Source organism: Phascolarctos cinereus, unplaced genomic scaffold (assembly GCF_003287225.1).
Source record: "Phascolarctos cinereus isolate Bilbo 61053 unplaced genomic scaffold, phaCin_HiC Scaffold_9;HRSCAF=440, whole genome shotgun sequence".
NCBI lineage: Eukaryota > Metazoa > Chordata > Mammalia > Diprotodontia > Phascolarctidae > Phascolarctos > Phascolarctos cinereus.
This window is the reverse complement of record NW_027556402.1, coordinates 125,681,755-125,696,578: the sequence shown is the minus strand read 5'-3', so window position 1 is coordinate 125,696,578 and position 14,824 is coordinate 125,681,755. Positions and strand designations below refer to the sequence as shown.

The 14,824-nt window shown below is 35.6% G+C and overlaps 1 long non-coding RNA gene across 1 annotated transcript in view; it reads right to left on the bottom strand.

Moving 5' to 3' along the window:
- Positions 1-6,275: 6,275 nt before the first annotated feature.
- Positions 6,276-14,824, bottom strand: part of LOC110201139 (uncharacterized) — a 47,089-nt gene continuing 38,540 nt past the window's right edge. The window contains exons 5-6 of the long non-coding RNA XR_013484034.1: positions 9,646-9,714; positions 6,276-6,909 (exon numbers count right to left, since the gene is read on the bottom strand). This is a non-coding gene — a long non-coding RNA (uncharacterized LOC110201139). The remainder of the gene's footprint in view (positions 6,910-9,645; positions 9,715-14,824) is intronic.

Genomic DNA, 14,824 nt, shown 5'->3' with positions numbered 1-14,824 from the left:
TTTATTTGAGACTACACCCAAAGCGGATTTAGTTATAACATAAGGAGCTCATCTATAGTATAGTCTATGAAAACATGGATCCTTGGGACAAAGGTCAAAGGTTGCTAAGCCCTAGTCTATAGCCATGCCTTTTCTTTTTCTTTTTTCTTTTTTTTTCCCAGTGTGTCTTTTGCTCCTTGAGCCAACTGCTATTAGGCTTCCCTAATCATTTCTCTTCTTTTGGGGAAGAGGGAGGAACATCTCAACACACACACACACACACACACACACACACACACACAACACATGACCACACAGACACAGAGACTACTCAATTCCCTTTTCATCTCATTACCCACAGAGAACATTTGAATGAGCAATATTGAAAGGAATTTAGGGATTGATACATATTTCCATCATTATGGCTCTTTCTGAAAAGGCAGACTAAAACATTTTACAAACAAGTCATATTTAGGTACAGGATCAATTTCTCTCCCAACCCACTTTTGTTAAACAATGTTCATAAGCATGAGGATGCAGTGATTTCATTCAAAAAAGTGACCTTTCATTTCAGCAGTTCTGCCAACTTCTAGTGCTTGCAAAAAAAGTCCATTGTCCTGGTGGTACAGGGGGGCATATTTTAAATTCTTTCCAGCCCCAATCTTCATTGCAGTCGTGAATCATGAGCTCAGTCTGAAGACTAAGAGTAATCCCATCCTTGAGACTGGCAAACAGGTTACAAGATAAAGCTTGTGACCCTCCCCAAACTTGTTGACATGGGATATCTGATGGGAAAAAAAACTTGGATGAAGCTTTTCACCACCACAGAAATTCCAGACATTTTCCCTAGTGAAAGATTGTTTTACCTTGAAAGTATATCATCTTTGATTCCTGTACCTTTTCCCCTGAATATTGAGAGATAAATTTATTGTGCTATGTCTTCAATTGTGATAAATACACCTACAGACATTCAATTTCCATAAAAATATACTACAGTTAAAGCACAGAGGTTACACTCATCTGTCATAGTTCACTTTGGAGAGGGAATTGCAGATAAATACATCTTAGAAAAAAATGGCAAGATTTTCTGTTTGAGGGGAAGATTATCTCCGATGTGTTTTTAAAAGAGTAATTATATTCCTTTTTTATTTTAAGAAAGAATTTATGAAGCATTTCAACAGACTACTGTTCCAGGTAGAAAAGATTCCTTTATAAGCTGCTGTTATTGATAGCAAAATTCAAAATTATGATAGCATACCATGGAGCAGAACTGATATGCTCTACTACCATTCTCTTCCAACCTTCCAGTGAGAGGCTTCAATTATTCAAATGACTCTTCCCTCGAGCACCTGCCTAGTTATACAAGATAGCATTCAGACAATACAACACTATGTGTCTTATCAGCAGGCTACACAGTAATAATATATTAACTAAGAAAATTGTAGTATCAATCAGTCCAAAACCATCAAGAATTTGTTGGAATAAGTGCTGTTCTCCCAAAGGATCACAAATGTAGCTATACCCCTAAAAGGAGGTGCTTTAAGATTTCTGCTTTTTAGGAAACAATTTGGGAAGATGTGTTAACTCCAAATAATTTCCTGGAATAATTCCTTAGGATTTCATTTCCTCTGAAAATGCTATGGAAGTACTACAATCTATTCATTTATCATCTGTGCATTTGATAAATAACTTTTTCTCACCTTTGATAAAATATAGTTTGTGATAGGTCATGTGTAAGAATATGATTTCTTTTCCCTTGGTGACTTGAAGTTTTCTTATGCACATCTAGCTATGGATCTGTGATTTTTGAATCAATGAAATTGTGCTCTCTCCAGCAGTGTACACTACAATGCGTCCTCACCCTCTCCTCCTGAGTAATTCTTGCTCATGTATCATAAATCCTCCATAGATGAAGTAACCAGTGTTCTCGAGACCTTCAATGGAAACTTAAAAGACACCAATGCAACATGAAGGCTGTCTATCTTTTATCTCTTACACTGACTGCATGAGCCAATTTTCTCATTTCCCTTTCATTCCTATCCTCCAGAATGTCTTTTAAACTGATTCACCAACCCAAATCATTGGTGAAAATATATTGGAGCCACCTTAGCACCTGTCATGCATCTTTTTTTAAAAATCAATATTATTTTATTTTCAGCTCTGAATTCTCTTCCTCCCTCTTCCCTTACCCCAACCCCATTGAAAACACAAGAAAAAAACACATAACAAATATGTACATTTAAGCAAAACAAATTCCCATATTTTCTAGAAACAGAGAGAGAGATATATATACGTATGCATGCACACACACTCAAGTGCATGCTTATATGTATATGTGTGTTTGTTTATGCATATGTCTTTATAAGGTTGTTTTTATCATAAAAATTGTTCTCTTAGTTCTGTTCACTTCACTTTGCATCAATCCATACAAATTCTTCCAGGTTTCTCTGAGGCTATCCCTTTCATCATTTGTTACAATAAAACAGTATTCCATTACATTCATATACCGTAACTTGTTTAACCATTCCACAGTTGATAGTCACCTTCTCAGCTTCCAATTCTTTACCACCACAAAAAGAACTGCTATAAATATTTTCTGTACATATGAGTTCTTCTCTTCTTTCTTTGACCTCTTTGGAATATGGACCTAGTAGCAGCATCACTGGATCCAGTCATGTATCTTTCCATGGCATTTGCATTGATCACCTGAAATTCATATCCCTCTAACATTCCATGGTTCATATACAGGCAAAGGAGAAAATTAGCTTTACAGCAATGGAGTTTTGTAGTAGGTAACAACTTGTAATTATTGTCTTTGGATATCTTGTACAATTTCCCATAGGCAGTTTAACTCTTTTTCCTATTCAATTTCCAACCCAGTTCATTTTCCACTGTCAGTCCTTCTTTTATACATACATACATATATATATATATATATATACACACACACACATATATATACACATATATACATATATATGTACACACACATACATATGTATATACACACAAATATATTTATATGTATATGTGTGTATGTATGCACATATATGTCAGTGCGCATATATACACATATACACAAACACACGCACACAACATACATATATATGTGATATTCATCAGCCTGCCCATCCAACTGCAAGTAATAATCTGGGCCATATACATATTTCATTCACTTTTTTTTATCTTGTTTGAATGAAAGGGCTGATCTCATTTGTGGAAGCACTGACCTCAGGGAAGATCTCCAATATTTTGAGGTTCAATGAAATCCACAGTATCTCCTGAACAAACAAGAGCATCTGGAGAATTTCAGCATGCGTAAACAATCCTGCTTCTATCTGGACTTTTCACGGGACGGCCTCCATGACACCGTCAAACACCTTCAGTAAGCATATGGCTTTCTGTTTTATGCCTCCCTTGATGCTGATGCTCAGGATCCTTGAACACAGTTATCTCTGTAGTTGCATCTGCAACCCTTGTATCAGAGGCACGAACACAACACAAAGGGCCCGGATATAGTTTGGGAGATGTCCTCATTCTCTAGTATGTTGCCATCACTCAGACAATCTAGAAACTTTCCCATGTGAAATTGCCCAAGGTACCATTCATTATCAATTCTTCTTTGCAAGCACATAATTCACAAAATTTGAAGAATATACAGTTTAATTTACAGATCTAAGGAAACAAGTTGGGGTCATAACAGTTATTGTGGTAAATAATGTAACATGCAGGCTTGTTTCCTACTCTCTGAGGACCAGACCTATTAAATGTTTCCCTTCAGGGTGCTCAGATAACCTAAGGGGTTTGCTGTATCTTTTTTATTCTGGCAAGGAATCCTGCCCTGACTGAGTGTGTTATTCTCATTTTAGGGAACTAGTGAATAGAATCCCCAGTTCCATTTAATAACAATTGGCTTTTAGAAAAGGGGGGTTTATTTCACAGAAACAGGAAGAACAAGCATGCATTTCCCCCCAACACTTCAGAGGCATAATCCCCTCCACACTACCTCAGTGTTTGGTAGTGTATTAAACTCACAATCTAGCTCAGTTTTCACATGGTGTTAGTCCCACCAAATATATGTCCAAGAGCAGCATCTCAGCTTGTTTCTGCTGAGCCAGAATCCCAGAAATGTGTTCCTCAGGGAGTTATTTCTGGACTGGTTGCAACATTGCTCCTCCTTGCCCTGGGACTACCACACAGGACTGTGACACAGATCTGAGTACAGGCAAAACAACAGAGTACTGCCTCAGTGCTAGCAAAGAGACCCCCCTGTAATCTTCTTTTGACCATTTGTTCAATCCCCTTACCATTTGTGAGCTGAGAGGTCTGGAAGCAGCTACCGCCACTGCTATTTCAGCGGCTTTTAAGGCCTATTCCTGGTTTGCTGGGACTGGGCATGTGATGGTGTGGCCTGTGCTGGACTGTGCTCTACTCTTACCCAAGTGTGAGAGACCTTTCCTGCCCACCTTCTAAGTTGTTTTTGGCTATAAAATTATTTTACCCAGTCCTTTTGTAGATTCTCCTGTTCCAGGAATTGTTTTATGGCATTATTTAAAGGTGTTCAAGAGGGGTTTTGGGGAAAACTCAGATGAGTCCCTGCTTTTTCTCAGCATCTTGGCTCCATTCCAATTTAATTTATTTTAATGTGACAGTCTCCAAAAACAGTTTATTCCATTTTAGAAAGTCCTACTTCTTAGAATGTTTTGTCTTCCTATCCAACCAAAATCTACTTCTCTACAACTTCTTCATCATTGTTCCTAGTTCTGCAAAGGACAAAAGAAGTTTAATCCTTTTACAATGTGAAAGATCTTTGAATATTTGAAGAAAGCAGTCATCATTCCCCCTGCCCCCCACCTTTGCCTCAAATCTCTTATCCAAGTGAAAGTCTACTGTGCTTTTAATAAATCTTTATAGGACATGGCAGCTAGTCTTCTCATCATTGTAATTCCTTTGATCTAGATGCCCTCCAGGTGATCAAACCACGTTCAAAGTATTGGGTTCAATTCTGGATATCACATTTTAGAAAGGACACTGTCGAGTTGTAACAAGTCCAGAAGAAGGAAAATAGACAGTGAAGAGACATGTAACTATGCCATGTGGACACTGGATGTAAAGACAAAAGTGAAGACTTACAGAAGACATGATTTTTGTCTTCAAGCTTTTGAAAAGCTATCACATTTAAAAGGAATTATGCTTGGCTACAGACTCACAGAGGTGTGCTAGATCTAGTCCTTATGCTTGTAAGAGGTGATTATTAAATTTTCAGCATGAGCATTTATACCTTGGGAACTGGCAAACATTACAAATCAGGGCTTGATTCATTGTTTTGTTGAATGTCTAGAATTAGGAAAGAGATGAAGAAAATACTAACTATGCTGACTAAATTTAAGAATATGTCTCGAGTACATTTTTCCCCTGAAGAACTAGTTGGTAAGCATTTACCAGCACACTTCTGTTCCAGAGGCTGGAAATGGCAAAAATAACCTCTTAGATCAAGATGTGGCACATAGCAGGAACTTAACAAATGCTCATTGATTTATTTTTAAAAGATTTTGGCTCAATATAAGGATTTATTATTTTCTTGATAATTAAAGTTGACCCAAAGTGGAATAGCTTGTCACAGAAAGTACTGAGGTCCCCATCACTTGAGGAGACAATCAGAGGCCAGATTACTTTCTGCAATCGGTATTGTAGAAATCATTCCTGCTCAAATAGGGATTGGATTTATTCATACTGAGATAGATCCCTTCCTACTCTAAGCTCCCAAATGATTCTATTGGCTTGAATACAACTAATTCCATTTGTATGTATCCATATTTTCAACTTAACATTTGCCTAAATTACTTGTAAGACACATATTCAAAACTTTTTAAAAATTTTAAAAATTGTTTTTACATGTAATTGAGGTAAAATAAAATATTATTAAAAATAAAATAAAAAGATACATATTTCAATTAAATCCAATTCTGATTATTTCTTATAACTGTATTTCTCTATTTTATCAGTTGTTTTGACTTCCTCCAGTGTACTAGCTTAATTTGTGGTCATCTCAAGATTTAAAGAATGCTACTCACATAGTACCAGAGAGGCAGTATGGCATAAGAGATCTGGGCAGGTAGCCAGGAAGACCTGGGTTCAAGGTTTGCCTCTGACATACACTGGCTATTTGACTGTGGATAAATCACTTAACACTTTAATGCTAAGCAACTCTCTAGGATTATATGTTGTAGAGAATATGGTGACCTAAATCGGTGGAGAAAATTTCCATACCTGGGAGTTCCTTATAACAATGAAATCACAGGTACAATCCACATTACTGTGACGTTATTTTTATTACTCGAACATATTTTGCTACTTCATACCACAAATATACAATCCATAACTATTTTACAATAATATTATTAACACTTTACCATCAAGTTCCACCTAATGCCACTTTGGAATGGATGAACAAATGTATAAATCTTTAGTATGATACTGATGGTAGGATTTTTCTTTCAAAATAATGTGTAATTGTAAATGTCTGAATAAATATCTGAGACAGGATTTGATTTCAAGTGTCCCTAACTCCAGGTCCAACATTATATGCACTATGCCACTAAAGTAAGGATGATGATAAATGACATTTCAATAGCTCTTTAAGCTTTGCAAACTACTTCTAATACATTTTCGTCTCAGCTTCACAATAATCCTGTTTGGGAGATGTTAGCATTGCCCCCATCTTATATTTGAAAAAACTGAGTCTCAGAGAGGTTAAATGATTTGTCCAGGGTCACATAGCTTGTGGCAGGTCTTTCTGACTCCAGGATCAGCATTCTGTCCAGTGTTCAGACTGTGAACCCTTCTTCACACAATTACAGGTGTGAAACTGGAAGAGCCTGAGGATTCCTCTGGGTCATCTCCTTGCTTTTAAGAAGAGGAAACTGAGGTCTAGAGAAGTTAAGTAGAAAGATCAAAGTCAGGTAGTAAGTAGTAGGACAGGATCTGTACTCAGATCCTCTCTCTGACTCCAAACCTGGCATTTTATTACAACTCATTGCCTCTTCTATCCTTCCATTACCCTTTAGTCAAATACGACACACTAGGTGGTGCAGTAGATAGCAAACTGGCCCTGCAGTCAACTCTCTGAGTTCAAATCTTGCCTCTGATACTTACTAACTGTGTGACCCTAGGCAAGTCACTTAACCCTGTTTACCTCAGTTTCCTCATTGGGAAAATGAACTGGAGAAGGAAATAGTAAACCACTCTAGTATCTTTGCAAGAAAACCCCAAAAAATGGGCTCATAAAGAATTGGACACGACTGAAAAACGACTGAATAATAATATGTATGTATATGTATGTACAAGTCACATCTATGTATGTGAATAGTTGTCCCTTTAGCTTTATCATGCAGTTAGGACCATAGGTTCATAGGCCTAAAGCTGGAAGAGGCCTCAGAGGCCATATAATTCAATTCCATTTTCCAGATAGGGAAATTGAGGCCCATGTAGGTACAGTGACCTATTGTTATTTATGGATAACCATTTGTTGTTTATGGATTATGAGCATTATGAAATATTGCTCCAATTTCCAAGATTTCATTGCTTTGCAACCCAGATGAGAAAGCTCCTGAGTAGAATGCAAGATTCAGTCTTCTCCCACATTTTAACTCTCTCTCTCTCTCTCTCTCTCTGGCTTTCTATATTAAGCTTTTAAGTCCCTAAGTAAAGTTCTTTGCTGATATTTTGATGAGGTGTTAAATCTTCCTCTGCTATTCTTACAACTGACAGTTACTTTCAGCTTTAGAAGAGGCTGTGGGTGAGCTCATACATTGTAGTAACATTTTTTTCTGGCTATAGATCCATTAAAATCTGCCAAAAAATAAAAACAGTTGTCAATATGATAGAAAAACCCTTTGTGATATGCTAGAAGAGCTTCAATAAATTTAGAATTGTTAATGTCCTTTTTTTTAAGGTACTGTATGCTTACCCGTGGTGGCTTCCTATGAGACTGAGAAACACAAAATCCTCTAAGAACATCCTTTTTAAAATTATATACTTTAAATATGTGATAGGCCTTAAAAAATTCTGGTTTAATGTGAACTTTTACTTGCTCACAGTTAATGCTCATATGAAGAAATAATTGTACTTTTCTTGTACATGCCTGTAAAGGCAAGAGTTTTTTTTTTTTTTTTCCCAAAGAAGGGATATGAGTTTTGTAACTTAAATTGAAATGAGGCTATACTATCCGGTCGCAAATGTTGTATTCTTCTTTATTGTTATTCACTTAAAAAAAAAAGCTCCATGTAGAAGTAAACAGCAAGATAGTTTGCCAGCTGAAATAAAGCACCCAAGCAGCCACTGAACATGTGGAATGAGTGGGTGGAGAATAACAACCTTGCCTCCTTAGCTCACCTTTTGTTCTAGCTTATAGTCATTCACATGCTGACAAAGACACTCTTGGGCATTTCTAGCAAATGAGATAGTTTTCCAAGACAGAGGACTACAATTTCTGCCCCAGAAATGGAGGGCAAATGGAAAAAGAAAAACCTTAAATTTTAGCCTTATGGCATTATTATTGGCTTTTTTTAGTCCTTTGATGTGAAGACCATGACTAAAGAGCAGGAAGGCCATCCTTATCAAGGCCAGGTTTATTGAGCCTTTTATTATATCATAGAAGACTGGAGGTGATATGACTTGCAGGTAGCAAGGAAGATATGAAGCTGGCAGCAGAAAGTAATAGTAAACTATTCAATCAACTAATATTTATTAAGCAACTACTACATACAAAAAAATGCTGGGAGTTGGGGAAAGGAAGGCAAAAGAAAAATAGTCCCTACCATCAAGGGAAATGTGTGTGTCATTGTGCATGTGTATACATGCATGCAGTGTATATAGGTATGGTTACATATACACAGTCATGTGTGTATGTATATATATATATATATACATATATATATATGCATATATATACATAGTTATCTACACACATGCATAAACTCATTCTCATGTTGTTTCCCCCAGCCAGACTTCTTTGATGGATATTTATGTCAAGGGTTAAGCAAACAAGTTGCAAAGGCCTAGCTATCATATGTCCCATAAGAGGAACTATAGATTTGAATTAGAAAGACAAATTATAGTCTTGGTCCCCAGTGAGCAATGCTAAGTAAATGATTGCTTACTTTTATCCCAAGTTTTGATTTCTATAAAGCAGAGATAAAATCTCATCCTGAACTAATTCACAGGATTACATAGTTAACAATAACAAAGCACTTACAAGAACGGGTGATAAATCAAGCATGATGAAATAATGGCATTTTTAATTTGAGATTTATGTGATTTCTGTTGAGATCATCCATATGTTCCTTCTACTCTACTTCAACCCCAAGTGACAAAATAGACAATCAAATATGGAAGTTATCAATAAGAAAGTAGTTCACAGATATAGAAATACATTAAATTCAGTAAGGAAACAGGCAGGCTTAGGGAGAAGGGAGAGCAGCATTTAAGAAGACGGCAGAATCAGAGGGGCAAAGGTCTAAAGTAATAGACTAAAACTTCAGTGGGTAGGACATAAGTTAGAGCATACATTAAAAGAGAAAGTGTAAGAAACAATGATCAGATCCTAGTCTCGTTGAAGTGGATTGAGGGGAGCAGATACCTGAGATCACTTCAGTTAGAACTTACTATTGCTGATCACACTGCTTCTATTTCATCTTCTATGTGAAGGGGGAGGGCCTTAGTGAATAAAAGAAACTGGAAGAAAATACACAATTAACAAATAACTATGAACATGAATAGAATAATAGCATGAACTCACCTATGAAACTGAGGAGGGTAACAGAATATATTAGGATGTAGTATTTAATAATATATTCTTTACAAAAAAATATGTTGTTTGTCCTTTTTTGAAGAGGATCGATGCCATTATGGGTGATGTCTTGGTTTTTGCATGAATTGGATTTAAGTGAGGCCGAATTACACAAAGTTGTCACTTGCATTCTCTCTTCCTGAGTCATCAAAATCCAATGGCAGGACAAAACTGAAGATGACTGGTGATGGTCCACGATACAGTGGATGACCTTGGCATCTTTGATGCCTGACCAAGCTCTAATGCTCCACAGAGCCTGCTTCAGCCACTTTCATGTCCACTAGTACAAATCGTTCTGATCTATCCATTGCACTGGGAAAAGTCTTCACATGATTGGGGTAAACATTCCTCTAACTCATTGACAGGTTTCCTGTTGGATACACTCAACCAGGTTTAGCCCATCTGCCCAAGATGGTTTTACCAGAACGTGGCCACTATGTATATGCTATAGCTTCTTGGAACCACTGGTGAGATTTGGGGGAGAGGTAGATACCAAAGGTAGATGAGCAGCCCTGAAAAGGTCTCAGCAAGCCCTCACATCAAAGGTGCTAGTCCTCCCTGAACACACCTTCATCCCAAATTTTAAAAATGATGACTACTGAGTTAAAATAAGGGATTTATTATGCATCAAGTAAAGTTTTTAAAGTAGAGAGTGATAATCACAATTTCAGGCAAAGCAACAGTAAACACAGATATGGTTAAAAAGAAAAGTGCAGGAAAATTACATTATTCTCAAAGGTACCATAGATAATGGGTTAATACTGATATTTAATATGTATATTAACTGAAGTCATAGCACTTAAATGCTTAAAGAAAAAGTTAACCAAATACAAGAAGAAATAGATAGTAAAACAATAATAGTTAGGAACTTCAATGTCCGTTTTGAACACCTAGATTAATTTAACAAAAGATAAACAAGAAATAAGTTAAAGGTTTAAATAGATTATTTAAAAAGGTAGATATTATAGATCTTTAGAGCTTACTGAACAGAAATTTAAATAGAGCTTAATAGCTTAAAATTGCACTAAGATTTTTGGAAACAATATAAATACACACAGACATTGGAGTATATACATAGATGTATATAAGCATATACATAAGTATATACACATGTGCACAAATGTATGTATATATTCATATATGTGTATATATGTATATGTAAATATATATATATATATATATATATATATATATATATATACTAACACAGATATATGTCAGCATATAAGACTTAACAAAAATTGACTGCATGCTAGGATATAACCTCTTAAACAAATGCAGAAAAGCAGAAAAGTTAAGAATCTTTTATTTAGAACAACACAATAAAAATTATAACCAATATAGAGCTTTTAAAGAAAGGATCTGTCAAACCCTGAGAAACTCTGGGCCCATTTTCAAGTCAGATTCTCACAGATTTTTAAGATCCTTCAGCCTGTTGATGACAATGTTTATATCAAGCACAGGATTTAGAAAACGACAGAAATAGCAAGGGATATTTAAGAACTGAAATTCTCTAAAGTTTCAAGTGAACTATGAGTTCTCAATTTGGCTCCATTGTTAATAAGATCAGAACCACAAGGTTTGAACTAGTTGCCACCACATGATCCAGTTATTGGAAAAGAAATGTTTAAGAGGTTGTACTAAATTGTGTTGAGATCTAAGTTTTGTAAAAGATTTTAGCAAGAACATCTAAGGAGCTACAAATGATATTGAACCAGAGAAGCCAATCCACTAAACAGTAGTCCACTTAAGAGCTGACCCCAGGGAAGATCTTTCCAGAAGACCAGATGGTTACAAAGGACATCTGAGATTAAAGATAAAATGTGCTGATTAAATAGACATTGGATGCCGGTCATTTCTAACCCATAATTCCTTGGTAGAAAGATTTGACTTTTGACATTCCTGGCTCAGAGGTTTCTTTTCATGGTGAGGTTGAGTTTGATTCTTCCCACCCCTGGTAGTCTTTTTGGCCTTAAGGATGTTATCTATCCCATCTTTTCAGGGACTCCTTGCTATCCTTGTATGCATCTTACTCTTTTGAGAGGAATTAAATGTTGCCTACATGTCCCTACTCATACTGGGATCCCTGTTACTGACACTGCCATGATTCAGCAGTGCCTGGAATTGACCCAAAGCCTCTCATCAGTCTAGGGCAAATTTTTGGTCCATCTTGACCAAAAGGGAGGAATATCAACCCCTGGGAAATTCTGGGCCCCTACCCTGTTCTTACTAACAGTAAACCTCTTTCATTCTCCTCTCTCCATCACTGGTCACTATTCCTAAGGTAAACTCCTGAGAAACTCTGCTTAGACCAGAAGTTTCTACCTGCTCCTAGACAGAGATAATGTCAAGGACACTTCTGCAACCCCTCCTTTCCTGCAGTTCTTTATTTTGTTGACCCAAACTTGAGGACCAGTCAGTTGCCTGTCTCTGCTACCTAGAGGCAGCTTAAACCAATCCTGTGGTTTTTCCAGGAAGGTGCTATCACTCTGCTATAAATTATTTGTGACCCACTGTTCCATCTTTCTATCTAGCCACCCCCTTCTTGTGTGTATATAACCTCTGTAATTCCCCTCTCTGGGCATCTCTGTCTGAGCAAGATAATGCAGTGCCCTCATTGCAATTCCTTGACCCTGAATAAAATGGCTCACTATTATTATGCTGACCACCTAGCTGATTTGAGTTTTTGTATACTTGACAGATCTAAACTTAAATGGAAACTAAATAATTTAATCCTAAAAAAAGTAGGTCAAGCACAAATCATAGCAACAATAGATAATTTCATCAGAGCAAATGACAACTAGACAACATAATAAAACAGATCTTAGGAGAAAATTTTTCTCTTCACTGAAAGAAAAAACAGGCAGATCAGTGAATTAGTCATTAAACAAGCTAAAAAAGAAAAAGAAAAAGAAAAAAAGCAAAAAAAAAAGAAAGAAAAATAAAAACAGAACCAAGCATGAAGAGAGATTCTGAAAAACAAGAACAACAACAAAGAAATAATAAACAAACCTGGAAACAAACAGAAAAAAAATTGTTAGACAAGCCATTGATTTGATTTTTAAAAAGAGAGAGGAAAATCAGTTTCCAAAATTTAAAAAAAGAACAAGAGAATTTGCCAAAAAAAAGAAATTATCAGAAATTATTTTACCAATTATATGCCCCCAGATGATTTAAAAAAAATAAAATGGATGAATATTTATAAAAATACTCAATATCCCTATTAAGAGAACAACAAAATAATTTGAATAACCTAATCTCATAAAAAGATAATGAACAAGTCTTAAAGGAATTTCCAAGGATAAAAACCTCAGGACCAGATGGATTCACAAGTAAATTACATCATATATTCAAAGGGTAATTAACTCAATCATTGCATAGTTTGCAAAAATGGCAAAATAAAGATCCTACTATTGTTGGAATTGCTGTGGGAAGGTGGACACCCTGATGCACTTTTGGTGGAGCTATGAATTGGTGCAACAATTCTGAAATCAATTTGAAACTATATACGAAGTCACTAAACTGCACATATTCTGCTTACTCAGTAATACCAGCACTAGATATATAGCCCCAAAGAGATTTCTTTTAAAAGAGGGAATGTGCCTAAATGCACAAAATTCTCTATAGCGGCACTCTTCATTGCAGTAGAGACCTGAAAATAAAGTGATTTCTATCAAATGTGTAATAAATGAAAAAACAATGGTATATGAATATAATGGGAAATAATTCTGACCTAAGAAATAATTGAAGTTTTAGATTTAGAGAAACTTAGGAAGACTTAAATGAACTAAGGCAGCATGGGGTGAATATAACCAGGAGAACAATTTATATTATGAGTACAATATTGTAAAGGTACAAACAAAAAACCCAAAACTTCAAAAGACTTAAGAGCTCTGATCAATGCAATTACTATTCCAGAAGACAGATGATAAATTATGCTTCCTACTTCTTGGCAAACAGCAGATGGACTATATAAATGAGAATCAGTGTAATGTTTAATCTTACATCTCTTAAGTATTCCATGAAATACTTGTTAAATATGCTTAAAACCCCCCAATGATATGAATAGTTAAAATTTTATAAAATAGATTCAAATTTTCTTCCATAGTTCATGACTATCAATTCTTGAAATCAGTCATTGATATCAATATCCTGAGAGCAAATATTGTTGTTTCAGATGATAATCATGAAGACAAGCAGCTGGATAATTTCTTCACTAGTCAAATTTACCTTTCTACATTGTGCAAAATTGTACAAGAAGTACTAAGTAGCCTAGGATTAATGCTTCTACTTACTGCTTCTGTGACATTTGCTAAGTAGCCTAACGTCTTAGAGCCGCAGTTTTCCTATCTCAAAGTGATCAGTTAATATTAAAAAAAAAAATCTAAGGCTTTGTTTAGCTTCATATCAATTATTATATGATTTCATGATATGGTTTATTGTTAGTAAAATAGGTTAAAAGATTTAGTTAAATTGGGGTCTTTCATTATTTCTAAGTAAGTTATCAAAATACATATGCTTGTAAAAAAAAGCTTTATCATTTCTATAAAAATAGGTTAATTTTTAATCTTATAAACAGTTTAATAACAGCAAGGAGTATCAGCATAGTGCAATGGACTCAGTGTCAGATCCAGCTATCAGGCTTGGGTTTTCATTCTAACTGATACTAGCTGTATGTTGCTGGGCAAGTCATTTAAAAGCTCTAGGCCTAAATTTCTTACCTGTAAAATGAGGGGCTTGGATCAGATCACCTCTGAGGCTCCTTTCAGTTTTAAATCTATTGCCTTAGGATCATATAAGAAAAATTCCTGTTTCTTCGCAAGACGATCTTTCTATTACATAACCCATTACAGTGTGAGTTCCCTGAGAGTAAGGACTATTTTTTTTTTCATTTTTGACTTTTTATCCCTGGTCCCTAGAGCTACAACTTTACATGTAGCATGCACTTAATTAAATCATTGAACTGAATAACTTCATTACTTTGGTTTGTACTGA